Consider the following 12,266-nt stretch of genomic DNA (forward strand, 5'->3'; position numbering starts at 1 on the left):
TTAATTGGGCTCATTCTGTTTTCCTAATATGCGTATTCACTGCTATGAATTTCCCTCGTAAGACTGCTTTCATTGTGTCCCATAGATTCCAATATGTTGTATTGGCATTGTCATTTAATTAAAGGAACTGTCTGATTTCTTCTTTAATTTCCTCTATGTCCCATTGGTTATTCAGAAGTGTGTTGTTCAATTTCCACATGTTTATGAAATTTTTTGAGTTTCTTTTGCTATGAATCTCCGATTTCATTGCACTATGGTCTGATAATATACAGGGGATAACTTCATTTCCTTTGCACTTACTTAAACATGTTCTATGTGTGAGTATGTGGTCTATTTTTGAGAATGACCCATGTGCAGCTGAGAAGAATGTGTATTGTGATTTTGTGGGGTGGAAGACTCTGTAAACATCTGTTAAGTTCATTTTTTCAAGAGTTCCATTGAGTTCTAGTATTTCATTACTTATTTTTTGTCTAGTTGATCTGTCCATTTGTGACAGTGGGGAGTTGAGGTCCCCCACTACAATTGTATTAGTGCATATATGACTTTTCATGTCCTTTATTATTTGTTTTATATAGTTGGGTGCACTAGTGTTTGGTGCACAGATATTTATGATTGTCATCTCTTCCTCTTGGATTGTTCCCTTTACAAGGATGTAGTGTCCTTCTTCATCTCTCCTAATCAGTGTTGGTTTGAAATCTACTTGATCTACCAAAAGGATAGCTACTCCTGCTTTTTTTGGGTTCCTCTTGCATGGAGTATTGTTTTCCACCCTTTAACTTTCAGTCTATGATTTTCCTTTTGAATTATGTGTGTTTCTTGTATGCAGCATATTGTTGGATTTTGCTTCTTGACCCATTCTGCCAGCCTATTTCTTTTGATTGGTGAATTGAGACCCTTAACATTGATGGTTATAACTGAAACGTATTGACTTGTCATTGCCATGACTTTTTCTTTTTGTTGGGTTCTCGCTTTACATTTAATTTCTTGTCATGCTAGATGGATTCATTCTGCTTTGCTTCCTGGGGTTGTGATCCTCAATGTCAGTTCCTAGGATATTGTGTAAAATTCTTTGGAGTGCTGGTTTGGTATTCATGAAGTTCCTAAGGTGCTCTTTGTCATGAAAGTATCTTATTTCTCCATCAATTTTGAAAGATAGTTTTGCAGAGTACATCAATCTGGGTTGGAGGCTGTTTTCTTTTAGGGCTTGGAATATGTCACTCCAAGCTCTTCTTGCCAGGGTGGTTTGTGTTGAGAAGTCTGCTGTGATTCTGATGGGCTTTCCTTTGTATGTGATTTGTTTCTTTACTCTGACTGCTTGTAGAACTTTGTTCTTCTGTTGAGTTTCTGGAATCTTAACAATTACATGCCGATGTGTAGATTTTTTTGACCAAGGCTATTTGGAGTCCTATATGCCTCACTTATGTGTATGTCAAGCTCTTTTCCCCTGCTTGATAAGTTTTCTGCCATTATTTCTGTGAAGAGATTATTTATGTCATCTCCACTCTCTCCTGTTTCTTCATTGACTCCAATCAGTCTTATGTTATTCTTCTTTGCATCATCTAGCAGCTGCTGGATTGATTTCTCATGTTCCCTTATAATTTTGAAGCAATTTTTCTTTTCCTGGTCCCTAATTGCAATCTTATCTTCTATATCTGAAATTCTGTCCTCACATTGGCTCATTCTGCTGTGTAGACTTTCAGTGGAGTTTTTCATGTCCTGTAAATCTTTTTGCATCTGTATTATGAATTCCATTTGTTTCTTAATTTGGGATTCCATCATGTTCCTGAGCTCCTCTCTAGATTTATTAATCATGTCTTGCACTAGGGGCACAATTTCTCCTGTTATCTGAGAATTTATTTCTGATTTCCTTTTTTCCAGATCCCCTTTTGTTGCCAGTTCAGTGGGTCCAGGAGGTTGAGTATCAGAGTGTTCCATCTCATTTCCCTTTGGGGTTGCTGTAGGTGATCTGGAAGTCTGGTTTTGAGACTTATTTACATGTTTTCTCATTTTGACTGGGGTGGGGGGCTGTTAGCACCTGCACATATTACCTCCTCTGAGCTGGGAGAGGTGGGACAGGGGCCAGGAGCAGCAGTAGGGATGGTGACCCAAAAGCCCTTTCCTGTGGGCTGGGAGCAGCTGGAGCGATGCTGGCCAGGAAGCCCCTTCCTCTGGACCAGGAGCAGTGGGATGGTGGCTCAGAAGCCCCTCCCTCTGGGCTAGGAGCAATGGGACAGAAGGTGGCCCAAAAGCCCTTTCCTCTGGGCTGGGAGCAGCAGGAGGGATGGTGACCGGGAAGCCTATCCTCTGAACCAGGAGCAGTGGGACGATGGCTCAGAAGCCCCTACCTCTGGGCCGGGAACAGCGGGACTCAGTACCTTGGTCTGGTGGTCTGGTGTCCCCTGCATCTTTGTAGTGTGGAACCAGGTGGCTGCCTGTCTGCAGCAGGGTGATTTGGCATCTTCAGCGTGACCAGGACCTCAGTAGGGGGTGCACAGACCTGCCTGTCTGCAGCAGGGTTGGGGGGGGTGGGGGGTGATTCGCCGACAACTTAACATTTATCTTGAAGATCTTTTTATATTAATACCTATAAACTTATACCTCATACTTTTCAATGGTCTTATAGTATTTTATGATATTGCACTGAAAATTATTTAGCCTTAACAGATTTAAATCATTTTCTTCCTTTTCTTTTCTTTACAACAAGTGCTATGCCCTGTGTTTATATCTTCAAATGTGTACAGGTATTTCTATAGATCAGTTCCTAGAAATGGAATTGCTGGATCAGTGGTCCATGTACTTTTGATTTTGTTAGATATGCTGAAGTCCTTGCAAACTTATTTCACCAATAGCTTTCCTCTTCACGAACACCAGACTCACTGAGAGAGAAATAGGGCAAATGATTCCTTTCACAATAGCATCCAAAAAACTGAAATAACTAGGAATCATCCTAACAAAACAAATCAAAGACCTCATCTCTGAAGACTATAGGACTCTGAAAAGAGATTGAAGATGATATCAGAAAATGGAAAGACATCCCTTGCTCCTGAGTAGGAAGGATCAACATAGTGAAAATGGCCATACTTCCAAAACTGCTATATAGATTCAATGCAATCCCAATTGAAATCCTAGCAGCATACTTCCTGGACCTTGAGAAAACAATCCAAAAATTCATTTGGAAGAAGAAGAGACCTAGAATAGCAAAAGCAATTCTAGGTAACAGAGATATGGCAGGGGGTATTACAACCCCCAACTTGAAACTATACTACAAAGCTACTGTGATAAAACAGCATAGTACTGGCAAAGAAACAGACCCGAGGACCAGTGGAACAGATTAGAAGATGCCAAAGCAACTCCAGACATACTCAGCCACCTCATCTTTGACAAAGGAGCCAAATGCCCTCACTGAGGAAAGATAGCCTCTTTAATAAATGGTGCTGGAAAAATTGGGTTTCAACATGCCAAAGACTACAAGACCTATATCTATCACCATGCACTAAATTAAAATCTAAATCAAGGAAAAGATCTAAATGTTAAAACAGAAACACTAAATTGGCTGGAAGAGAGTTTAGGAAGAATTGGTGAAGACATTGGTGTATGAAAATATTTTATGAACAAAATCTCAGTTGACCATGAACTATCACAACAAGTGGGATCTCTTCTTCCTAAAAAGCTTCTGCACAGCAAGAGAAACCACCAACAGTGGTGACAATCTACAATGTGGGAAAAAATTTTCACCAGCTATTCCTCAGACAAAGGTCTACTATCTAGAATCTATAAAGAATATTAAAAAATCAGACCTCTCAAATTTAAAGACCCAATCCAAAAATGGGCATCTGAAATGAACAGACATTTCTCAGGCAAAGAAGTAGAAATAGCAATAAACATATGAAAAAATGTTCAACATCACTAGTCATTCTAGAGATACAAAGGAAAACAATGCTGAGATTCCTCCTTGCCCCAGAAAGAATGGCTGCTATCATGAAATCAACCAATAACAAATGCTGGTGGGGCTGTGAGGAAAGAGGAACAGTGCTCCACTGCTGGTAGGAGTGTAGACTGGTGCAACCACTGTGGAAATCAGTATAGAGTACCTCAAAGAACTAGGACTAGAGGTTCCTTTTGACCCAGCTATTTCCCTGCTGGGTATCTTCCCCAAAGAATTAAAAGAATCATACCACAGTGATATATGTGCACCCATGTTCATAGCAGCACAATTTGTAATAGCTAAAACTTGGAAGAAGCCCAAATGCCCATCAACTGGAGACTGGATAAAGAAAATGTGGTTTTTTAATAAAATGGAGTACAACTCAGTCATAAAAAAATGAGAAATTAGAGACATTTATAGCTAAATGGATGCACATTGAGGCAATACTTTTAAGTGAAATAAATAGGACACACATGTAAATACCAATAGTTTCTCTAGTGTGAGAAACTGAAAGTGTAAATAAGGACTAAAATGTATAATAGATAATGTGAAATAGGAAGAAAAGGGGCAAAGGGGAAGGGGAAATGGTAGGGGTAGGGGAAAGGAAAGAAGGGAATGGAATTAATATGAGAAAATGAAAAAATGAAAACAAAGTCTTTGTAAATAGGGAGGGATGGAGATGGTGAAGGGAGGGCAGGGGAAGGGGGAAAAATAAGAACCAAGAGAGATTATGTAAAGGTGCAAATTCCTAATGATGAATGACGTTATATTGTATACCTAAAATGTACCAATAAAATAAAATTTAAAAAAAGAACATCCTTGAATTCAAAACAAAATATAAACAACTTACTTCACCAATTTATAACCTATTGCCAGGTGATGAGAGATTTCATTTTGATCCATTAATAACTTTATATTTTAATAATTAATTTCTTTATGTTTTAGTGGATTAACTAATGGTCACCTTGTAATGCCCAGCTGAACTGAATCAGTGTGGTCTGGGTGTGGAAGATCCATCCGAGGATTGCTACCAATAGCCAGAAAAAGGGAACTAGAGGGGAAGATCTTGGCCTGTTGATTTTCTAGGAGAAGCTTGCTGTGGATGGTTTTCCTGATGCAAACTAGGCTGTTCTAGTTGGAGGAGGAGCTCGGGGCCTCGCTGTCACTGGGAATGGGTGCTGTTCTCTTCAGGGGAGCTGTGATCCTCACTGTGAGCATCACTTCCTGACTCCAGTGTGGATCCCTCAGCTTGGTGGCACAAATCCTTCATCTCACCAATGTAAGTTTTCTGGCTTCCATCACTGGCTTTTGGGCCTTCTAGGTTCAGATCCTCAATACAGACAAGCATAAGACATTGCTGTTGGCTCTAGGCTACTAGCTGGACTCATGGAGTATATTGCCTTGGACTCTCAGCCTTTAGCTATACTTGTGTGGGACACTGCTGGGATCCAGCCCCTCAGCTGGATTCTTTGGACTCCCAGTGTGCGGTTAATCTCTTGCACTCCTTTGCATTTGACTTTTTGGGTAATTATCATAAAATAATCCTATAAATTATGTATCCTCTATTTAAGGACACATAACAAACTCTGGCTACAACAGATGTATGCTGGGAAAAAAATCATACTTATTAGTTGCTTTTCTGACGTATATTTTGGCCACTTGTTCAAAGAAATGATTTTGATTGTAGAATGAAAAGTTCTTAATTTGAGGTTAGTTGGTTTTTGTCTTGGTTGTGCAGTTTTTAGTTTTAATTTACTGTTTATAGTATTCCTTGGTTTGTTCACATTGGAATTTAATATACCAGAGTCTCCAAAATCTAATGGCCTACCAATGACTATATATATAATCTTATATAATTATATGTATATATATATATATATATATTACAATTCTTTTATTTTAATTATTTTCTGACATGTACATCTTATTTCCTAGAAGGGGGTAGGAATAACTTCCTCTAAAACATAATAAAGCAAACCCTGATAATCATTAAATCATATTTCTGAAACATTTTAGTATCATGTCAAAAGTGACAGAACCATTGTGTGAAATGTCTGAAATCTATGCTAAACATAACATCTAGTTCATTTTATTGCTTATTCTCATGGCTCCTTAGCTACCCATTTTTTTAGTCTTCAAGTATTTTAATATAAAAGTATTTTATTACTTTTACAAATTTTTCCAGAAAACATTTTTAATGTTCATTTTTAGGTTTAAAATGAGATATATTATGGAATTAAACTTATGTCTTTAAATCTCCATTAATGTCATATCTTTCACATTTATGTGCTTTTATTTATTTTTAATTTTTGACTTGTTTTTCTGACAGCTGAAGTACTTTTATGCATAGAAATTTACTGAGTTCTACATTTTCCTTTCAAAACTCCTTAGATCTTGCTCTGCTGTCTTCTGGAGTTTTAAGGTTACATTCTATGATAGTACTTGTTTGGGGTTTTTGAGAGTGTTCTTTATACTCTATCTTGAACTAGATTTAGAAACACCTGTGTATTTCCTGTCATTTTACCTCTTGTAAATTTCATTTTCCCTCCACATTTCAGAAATAGTATTGAAGTTGCCCTCCACAAAGCACTTGATTATTCTTCTGAAATTTTTTTCATTTTTCATAACCAGTGTGAATTTCCAGTTTAACACTGTATTTTTATTTATTTGAATCCTTACTGCTTTTTGCCTCCCTTTTTGGCCTATTATCTACTCATGCTTTTTGTTCACTTTCATCTGTTTCTTCTCTCCACATAAACTTTTGCTTTTCAAAAGAAGAAAAGAAGAGGCCACATCTTTATTCTGTATTTATCCCAAATATTTACCTAGAATTTTAAAATAGATTTTGAAATAGATGAATTTTAGAGTTTTAATCATTACTAGAATTCTAAAGAGATTAACTTTTCTCCTTATTATAAAGTTATTTTAATAACTTACTCTTACTTGTTACTCTTTGTCATCCTTGGTCAAAGAATACATGTTGTGCACAGAATTGTCTTTCCTCCTTTTTCCTGCTTTCTACCAACGTGTTTAGAGATGATGCTCAGATCTGCAGGGAAGAGGCTATAGATGTTTATGGCTTCCTGTAAAATTTCTTTGTTCTAAGGTGTTTTATTATGTTAATCTACTTCTTTCTTCTATTAGCCAATTGTCTGCTAGAGAAACTGATGTAGTACAGAAGAAAAGAATTTTCCCATCTCATTGGTCTCCTGCATCTGAATTTCTCAGAATAATGTCCACTGTACCAGGTTTCCACTTCCCCTTCCTTCCCAGTACTTTCCCAGAATTCCCTGTGTGTTAATTTGCTCTCTTTACTTTCTTGTCGTTTGCTGGGATTTTTACATTTATCCCAAGAAAACTAACACGTGGAGAGATGAAGGAAAGGAGGTATAGTATCTACTTGCTTCACTGTATATCTCTTGAAGTGAATAGTACAAAATACATCTTCCTCTTTCAATACATTAAATGCTATGTCAGAGAACGTATATTTAGAAAGTAATGACAAAATTTCTCTCTTCGACCAAATTCCAGTCAGGCTTTTCTAACCTCTCTTTTCAAGAAGACTCTTCTTTTGTACTTTCATGCTTATCTCTTCAATGTTCAATTTTAGCAAGAGTCCTACTTAGTGAGCTTAGCCAGCATCCCAATCCTCCAGCTCTAATCTGGTTTCTATCTTCCATCATGAGCCACTTAATGTCAGATCATCCCGGCCTGTCTATTATAAAAATCCCCTTAAATCAACTTGGAGTCCTCTTCTTAGTAATTTCCTCATTGATTCTCTAGGCTCCATTGTTTGGCTGTAAATTCTCACTCTTTCTTGTGTTCAAAGTTGAGTTTGATCTCTCTTTTGTACTGCAAAATCTCACTGTAGTAGCCCCTATAGTGATTGTGATAGTCTTCCTGAATAAATCTGCCTTACTGTTCTTAATATGTGTCATAAGTAATTTTGTCTTTAATAATATGAAGTCTCTTCTTACTTTTAAGTTTGTCTATTTTATGAAGCAAAGGTTCAGTGTGTTACATGCTACAACCTGCGTAGTGTGTGTGTGTATGTGTGTGTGTGTGTAATTGGATCATTGTTTGCTAATATGATAAAAATTTGGTACTTGACACTTGTTAATAATGTCAAGACAGATTTTACTCAACTTATTCCCATAAAGGTGAGAGAGACTTCAATATAAACCCAAGCTTAACTATAAATACAGCAAAAATAACTGGATCTTTCTAGCTGACTAGAAGAATGAAGGGGATAATGAATAGAAAATTACCAAGAAGAGACATCAAGTATAGGAAGATTCTTGATAAATTGACTTAATTTTTTTGTTAAAGGCAGATTGAGTTCAGTATCAAGGGTGGAGGATGAGGAACTTGATCAGATATCAAAGGTGGAGGATTCTTGCTAAAACTAGGCTCCACAAGCCCTGGGCAGAGAAGGCTGAGGTTAAGGCCCAGTTGGGAAGCCAGGTCTGAGGAACTGACTAAGGTTTGATCAAGAAGAAAGTCTGTCATTAGGCATTTATTTCTTCTGAATTTTGTCAAAATGGCTATTTATCAGACTTTCTTTTCAGTTTTGTCTACGTTTATACTACACTATGTTTCCACAGGTATATTAGTCAGTTTTTCCTTACTAGGACAAAATACCTGACATATACAACTTGAAGGAGAAAAGGGTTATTTTGGGTTCAGAAGTTTTCATCTGTGTATGAAGGCAGAAATGGCATGGCGGAGGAAAGCTGCTCATCTCATGGTAGCCCAGAAGCAGAGGTGAAGAGAAAGAGCCATGGACAAGTTGGACCTTTCAAAGTCTTGCTCCAGATGACCTACTTCCTCCAATGAAGCCCTTCAACCACATTGGTCCCCTTGTGATCCACTCATCTCCCTAGGCTCCTCCTTTAAACATTTACATTAGAGATCAAGCCCTCAATACAGAAGTCTTTGTGGGACATGTAATATTTATTTATTTATTTAGTTAGTTAGTTAGTTATTTTTTCTGGTACCAGGGATCAAACTCGGGTCCTTGCACTTGCACAGGAGGAGGCAGAACCACTGAGCTAAATCCCCGGCCCCAAACATGTAATATTTAAACCATGACAATGGGTATTTTAGTAAGGAAGTAAACAATCCAGTAAGAGCAGATATTCGGATATCTGTTTCCTACAGGTCTTCACTACTTTTATTAGGAAGCAACAAGTTTGCAGTTGGTACCATAGTTTTCATAGGAATTTAAAATAACAATAAGGACAAAAGGGCTCCATATTTTAAATCAGCTATTCTAATGATTTTATCTGTTTTTCATCTGTTCTTTTAAAGTGTTCACTCATTTCTATAATTTGTCAAATAAGTAAGCAAATCCTTTACCCTTTTAATTACTTCAAGTCATTTTTAGAGATTTTTCAGACTACTTTTAACAAAAATAATTACTATAACTTAACGTGGTAAATAAAATGTACCATGATGGTATGGACAGTATAAGTTTAGAACTATACATTTAGATAGGTAGATAACAGACATAAGTCATGCACATAATGAATATTTGACAAAAGAAGAAAATTAACAGAAGTTCAGGAAACAACTAAATTCATGAAAGAATTAAATGATATTTATAATAATTTGATGTCAGTTTTGCTGGTAAACATTTTCTAGAAGCCATTTCTATGATTCAGATGTACAGAAAATAAAACTAAAACTTCTCAGGAAAAGAAAAGCTACAAAGTTTGATCAAAAAATGCAGTGTGTGTGTGTAAATAAGAGACATTGACACTAATATCCCTTGAAACACTCCCCTTTACTTCAAACACACTTATCCCATTATTCCTGCCACTTTCTGAAGCAGTTCTGCAAGTCCTCTTTGGTGCGCTCCTGAGGTGTGGTGAATGCCTCTGCTGTATGCCATCCAACAAACAGGCAGACCTATAAAAACATGAAGGTGAGTCTAATTCACCTTATCCACTGGATGTGGCACTGTGTGACTCTGGCTCTTCCCCAAAGTCAAAAAGACAGTGAAAGGTAAACATCCTTGATTCCAGATATTGAGGCAGCTACAACAGCACAGCCAAAGACACTCACCAAGAAGGACTCCCAAAACTGCTTCAGAAACTGGCAGGAATGATGGGCTATGTGTGTTTGAAGTAAGAAGAAATACTTTGAGAGGGATCAAGAGCAATGTGTCTTTCACAGTAATAATTATTTATTTAAATATGCACCATTTTGATCACATCTTGTATTTTGGGGAATAAAACAGGATAGGGATTTCTCCTGAGGGACTGCTTTCAGATCATCAAAACAAATATAAGATACAGCTGCATAGTTGCTATCTGTTATGTTCACTTATTTGGTTTATGAATGGCCTAGACAAGCACGATCAAGAGTTTCTAATTATCCCACCTGCCATATCTACTCAGCATGATTTCAATACTGCTTCAATGTACCCTGTGTTCTTTGTAAAATATTTAAGTTCTTTAAACTAGGTAATAGTTACACTTATTCCCATCTGAATAATTTCTGTTGGTAGACATGCTTAGTAAGGAACAAGACATATTCCTATTATCATCAGAAGAACCCATCTCATAGTTAGCCTTACTATGCATCATAATGATTCTCTGTCTATAAGTATGTTTTCTCTCCATTCAAATGCCTCCATTCCAAGAATATAACTAATATTTTGGGGGACTAAACAATTCTTGGGAATTCATTGAGTTTGTTTTATAACAACATACTAACAGATCTCACTTACTTGATTTTTTTTGGTACCGTGGATCAAACTCAGGTCCTTGAGCTTGCGAGGCAGGTGGTGGATCCACTGAGCTAAATCCCTGCCCCCCCCGATTTTTAATTTATTATTTGTTAGAACACTTTTATTTACAAATTTTAGAGAAACCAAACACAAATTAGCTGAAAGAAAAACAAGGATATATTAGGTCAGAAATAGTACTTGTCCCAGGTAGTTCTAAGTCAAACAAATTATTAGAAATTATTCTGTCATCATAATTTGGTATTGCTTTCCTATCAGTTGGAGCTGTCCTTAAGCAAGCTCTGCATTTAGGATGGCAACTGCTGGCATTTCCAGCTTAAAGTTGCTATTTATTAACATCCCCTTCAAAGCTGTCTCTCTTTTGTCAACAGTCCTTGAGAAAGGTCAAAGAATTGTGAATCACTGCTCTACTTAGTCAAATCTTGTTAACATATACTCCCTGAGAGCTAAGGTGATCCAGTTCCACCTAAACCATCTAGGTGTAGAATGAGGAAGAGAAAGTTTCTGAGGGGCAATAAGGGTGTTTGTTCCAGAGAAGTTCAAACTTAGATGCACAAATGAGCAGACACATGCAAATGTGTTCTTTGTAGCATTGTAACAGTGGGTAAAAATTGTAAGTAATCAAAAAGTAAAAAATGGTTAAATGAACTATTGTGTTCCACTGTATAAGATATTATGCTTCAGTTTCTTCAATAGATTTCTAATTGATCTTTCTATCTCCTCTGACCTGTTAAGTCATTCTCCAATGTTAATGATATTTGTTGAGGTAAAAATTGAATAATGTCATTCTCTGGCTTGAAGTTTTCAACTGCTTCTCATTGCCTTAGGATACAATATTAAATAGCTTACACAGATCCTCAGTGTACTGTCTAGTCTTCATTCTGGCCTCCTTGGGTCCATCTCCCAACTTTCTTCTCTTTGCTCTGCATGCCTTCCAGATTGGTTCTATTTTATTGGATGGCATGTTACGTTACATATAACCATGGAGACTCTGCATGTGTTGTCCCACTGTCTCTAAAGCCCTCCATCCTTCATCCTCTCTGGCTTAACTCCTTTTCACCTGTCAGGTCTCAATTGATGCATGGCTTTCTCAGGAATGGAGTACTTACAATCTCAGGTCAAAATCATGTATATCATCCTTTTATTTCAAACACTTATCTCAGCTTGTAATTATATGTGCATGCCTATTGCACTATATATGACAAGCAAAATGACATAATTATTTAAAAGAAAGTTTCTTTCTACTCATGAACTGACACACTTAAAATACTGGGAGGCAAGAGATGTGCAGAGTGACAGGACCATGCAAGGCAGAAAAGAAGAAAGATTATATACCTGTAAAAGGAGCAAACCTAGGAGGGAAATACTTATTGAAGTAAAGAGGGATAACATGGTGTGGTTAACAATTAAAAAGATCTCTTCTGTAACTCCTTGGGTTAGACGTTGCTCCCACTTGTATTATCTTAGTCAGGAGCATCTGAGTTTGTTAAAAGACAGTATGGTGAATAACTTCCATTTGCCCTTTTAGATCCTTTTCTACCTCTTCTTCTTCATCCTGCTGTGTTATGTAGTTGACTGATCATTATGAAT

This window comes from Heterocephalus glaber, unplaced genomic scaffold (assembly GCF_053883595.1).
Source record: "Heterocephalus glaber isolate CG9 unplaced genomic scaffold, H.glaber_assembly_v1.0 deba00001461, whole genome shotgun sequence".
Lineage (NCBI taxonomy): Eukaryota > Metazoa > Chordata > Mammalia > Rodentia > Bathyergidae > Heterocephalus > Heterocephalus glaber.